Raw genomic sequence first — 4,847 nt, forward strand, 5'->3', positions numbered from 1 at the left:
CTAGTCTGTTTCAGCAGTGGGCGCCCGGCAGAGCATTCTCACCATACCAGCCTAACAGTGCCTGTGCGTTTGGGTGCATGTTTGCGTGCCCTTGTATCTCGCGACTACTGGGCCGACCACAGGCAGCGGCTGACAGACATAATCTACATGCTCCCGGGATCACTCTGCCCCTCGTGCGTGTGTGTCTTTCTCTCCCTCTCTTTCTCATGCGTACACACTGAAGACAATCGGACCTCTCTGCCACACAGCCAGAGATGTGGACAAGCTGCTTTTCCGTTTGAATGCACAGCCAAAACCACAAGCCACAATTACACTTGTCCCTGTCTGTCTGCTGGACGAGAGGAGATAGAGCTCTGCAGGGCACGGAGGGGCAGAGGATGAGAGGGATGCGACGCTCAAGATGTGTGCTGTTATACACGCCAAGTTATTCTGAAACTGTATCACGGTGTTTGTTTGTGTGTGTCTGCTTACATTTTAATTCATTTTTTATTTAATGAATGGCTTGAGGAAGGATTTTCTCTCAACTGTTTACAGACTTTTCAGAAAGTCATGTTTCAGCTGTTATAATGCAAGACTTGGTGAGCGCTTTGGCCTAGCTCCTTTTATATTTAAACTTAATCTAAAAATGTTTTTATAATTAATATCATCTGCGTTAAGTATCTTAATCTATAGTATAATGCTATTTTTGCTATACTTTTGATTTACTTTGACAACATTCCTTACACGATCAATGAATAGAATCTCATTTTTTATTGTCTCATCAGTATTCCCAGTCCTTAAAAGACCTGAATCAGAAAGTGTTCAGTTTTTCCTTTTTCTACCTAATTACAGTACACATTTCTCACTCCAAAACAAAAGCCCAGTGCAGTACATAACACACATAACAAATGTTCTCAGAGGGCTTACACAGATGTAAAGGAGCTTTGGACAGATTGAGAACTTGCAGATCTCAGTCCTGCTGGGAACACAGAGTCATTTATACCTGATTTACTGGAAGAAAATCCACATTTAACAATAGACATTTACAGTTTTATCTGCTGGATACTGGACTGGAACTGTTTTTAAATTTGTTTGCAGTTGCTATATCTGCCATACTTTAATCAACAACATCACCATCTGCTTTCCGGTTTACATAATTGGTTCTTGATGTCAGATGCCCTTTCTAATATTAATCCATTCTTTGGACCAGAAATGTATTGAAATTACTCACCATAACTATCCAATCACAATCCAACACTTTCAACAGTCAAAAATTAGCATTCCCTCCCCCGCCTATATCCTCTATATACTTTTTCCTGCTCGTGTCTCTGGGTGCCTGACCTTTGACCCTCATGAGGTCACTTGTGGCAAGTCATCATCTTGTTTTTCTGCTGCTGTCAACGGGCTCCAGAATCTGCCTTCCGAGAGGGAAAGAAAGCCTTGTGTTGCAGCATGTAAAGTTCTACATTGGAGAAATTCTCAGTGGAGGGAACATTTCTGCGTGAGCATGTGCGTTATTGAAGGTCCGGGGGGAATCGCAGCCACAGATGTAAAAGTCATTTCTGGCTGCTCTTGCTTCATTCTGTGAAGATTTAGGTAAAGAATGCAACAAATTCAGAAAAGGTCTGTAATGGGTCATAAAAATGATTAATTTAGTTTTGTGTTGAGTGTTTTACCATGTCTAACTGCAGTATACAAACGCGTGATTCCCCCTCGTGAAATGCCATTTAAAGGATTTATTTCCGAAAAGTTATTATCAAGGTCAGAGCGCTATATCTTTAACAGTTTAAGATTAGTACCAGCGCCTTGGTTTAATGACTTCAACACTGTATTTGTCGTTGTCTGCAGCTATTTACACACATTGCTTATCTGAATTTCCAAAAGCAGAGCACGTTAGCACACATTTTTAATCTCCATTTTCTACCCCCCTTTCCTTGCTTGCTGTTTTTCCCAGTATTGAGCTCTCACACTCTCTAAGGCCCATTATAAGCACTTGTACCTGGCAGTGTGTTTTATTGCAGTGTCAGGGGCTCGGGGCAGACTAATTTCACTTATAAAAGTGCAGGTACCGAACAAGAAGAAAGAAGGGGCCGATGGCAATTCAAGCTATTTATTAGACTAGGTTTTATACTGTGAATAGCTATTATTTTCCATCTTGCCATACTCTTTCCTGGCAGCTGAGCGTTTTGGCTCTTGCACTGTGTTAGCGCTGTACCTCTGTGCGCTCGGTTGCACGGATCTGTAATTGTGTATTAATGTCTATAGACGCTCACGGAGTTGCTGTGGTCGTGCTTGTGGCTTGTGTTTGTTTCTCTAACTGTGTCCTACCGCCGCCACAGACCGCACGGCATTTAGTCAGCCCGTATCCATTTTGTTTGACTGCAATTTGGCCTGATGACTGTGATTCACAACTCAACATACAGTAAGATCTGGAAAATGTGTGCATGACGGACGGGGTAGTTACTGTAGGTGTTCTATTGCGTCCCAAAATGACCATCATATTCTGTATTCCGGGTAAATTACAGGTACATTTTTGTATATATCACAGAAAAGTAATTGAAATGTACTAATAGTAGTAGTAGTAGTAGTTGTAATAGCGGTAATTAATTCAGTTGTTGTTGTAAAGCCGCACTTTCAATATATTGTGCACTGTCACTGATCAAGTAACATATTTTGCTATATTTGAACATGTTCACTTGGTTTATGGGGACACAGATAAGTCACATTCAAGTTCTTGTTCCTTTAAACGTATTGGACGTATTTGTTTTGCATTTAGTCCATTGCTGGTGTTTTAATGCTCAAAAATAGCTTGAAAAACATATATTCTTGCTGTGAGTGGAGTTGCCTCTCCTTAGATCTGACCTGTAACTTGATGGAACAGCAGGTGGCAGACCTTGAAAAGTTACATTGTGTACCTAATGAATAAACCCAAATCTTTTACACATGCACTATATAATGCACCAGTGTTTATTGATATTTGATCCACATTAGACATTTTTCTAATCAGTACAGGATTTGCAGAAACTAATCCTGTGGCCTTTGCTTATGGAAACTCTTGTGAACACCATAATGCTTCCTCAGTGCAGGACAATAATGCTTTGAAATATGGAAAGTAGCTGCTTATTTGATCCCTCTGTACTTTGAAGCTTACAAAGACTAAGCCTTCCATGGATTTTTAGAGAGAGAGTGTTTGGGGCTGAAAGAGGATCTGTTGTGCTGTTGTTTGAGGCGGTCAGGAAATATCGCTTTATATGAGCCTGTAGGGGACAAAACAAAACATATTTTAAATGCAGGGATGGAATGTTACTTCAAAAAGTAAGGCTATCAGTAAATGGATTTTGGAATACAGTCACTCCCCCCAACATAATTTCACAAGCAAGATTATCTTCTTGCTCCTGTCTACATTCTCAAAATTAACCGAGCACAAGTCACTATAGTACTTATTACTCGGAACACATACTTTGTCCCCCGGCAATACAGTTTGGATGACTTAGATTATAGAGGTCACTAGGTAACCAACCCTTCAAAAAGTAAAATTGATGTTATTTTTAAACTATTTCGCAATCTTCACCTGCTAAAAAAAGTTTGTTTTTCCACTCTGCATTGTTTTCATACTTAGTCATTTATTTCCTTACAAATCTCTGCAGAAAATGTGCATTTAAGTTAACGTATGATGAAAGAGATATTTAAAACCAATTAAGCGCTCTGGTCCGTGGTTAGTTAGAACAGTGGTGATGGATTGGAAACATCCACCGGACAAAGTCACACTTCTTGGGTTACATCCTTGTCTCCTTTCCCTGCCCCCTCCAGCCTCCTCAGCCCCTGCTCTGGGACCATGGGGCGTCTTTTGTGTGCGTTTGTGTGTGAGTGTGTAAGTGGGTTTGATTTCAAAGCCATGTCTCGGGCCCATTTGAATCATTAAGTGTGATTAGTGAGGAGGGCAGGCAGGCTCTACCTTCTCTGAGCATGTACTGTACGACCAGCTGCGCTCCAGCCAAAATACTTTTGCTTTTTGCTGGAAAGTTTCACATCACGTCCACCTCTTTCTTTCAAATTTTTACTGGAAACTTTGGGATTTGGAACTCATAAATCTTCCAAATATGTAATTGGGTGACTATGTTCTGAAAATGTTGTAGCCTAGAAAACAAACATGCAAAAATGAGCCAAGCTTTGAACTGAATCTGACTAATATATAATAAATGGAGAACTATTTGGCTCAGCAGTTAGATTGTTTTTTTAATTATTGGAAAAAAAAAAATCTCTTTTTGTTCATTCTATTAAAAAAATCTCCCACAGAGTAGGCGTGTATTTTATCTTGCTGAAATTGTCCTCTGTCTTTGAACTCTAATTCCAGATCAAAGTTTATTGCAAACCCCTAATCCCGAGTTAAAAATGACGCACCACATTAAAAAAAAGAAAAGAAAAATCATCGTTGTATTTTTTATTAGATTTTAGATATATATATAAAGTTTATGTTTTTTCTTGCCCGAAGGCTTTATTTGACAGGTCAGTTGTAGCGTGAAAGGGGGAGACGGGGGGAGAGATATTTACTTAAGCTAGACTCAAACCCATAACGCTGCAGTGGTACATGTGCAATGTCCCTATCCACTGCACCATTTAATACATACTGTAATTTGGTGCACGCCCTTCCTCCATCTTTACATACCTAGTTTTAATTATTTTCGCCCTGACCTTTTGCCTGTGTCTTACTTTCAGAGTCATCACCTCTCAGTCCACTCACATACAAGTCTCTTTTAGGCATTATTCTCCGCACTTAGGCCTGCATGTCTCTCAGTAAGTGCCCATGTATTTTCTTTACCCTGAACGTGTGTGTATGTGTTTATGTGTCAACAGCCTCACCATTGTGC

Source organism: Eucyclogobius newberryi, unplaced genomic scaffold, assembly GCF_026437365.1.
Source record: "Eucyclogobius newberryi isolate DKJ021-1_F unplaced genomic scaffold, fEucNew1.0.hap1 SCAF_10, whole genome shotgun sequence".
Classification (NCBI taxonomy): Eukaryota; Metazoa; Chordata; class Actinopteri; order Gobiiformes; family Gobiidae; genus Eucyclogobius; species Eucyclogobius newberryi.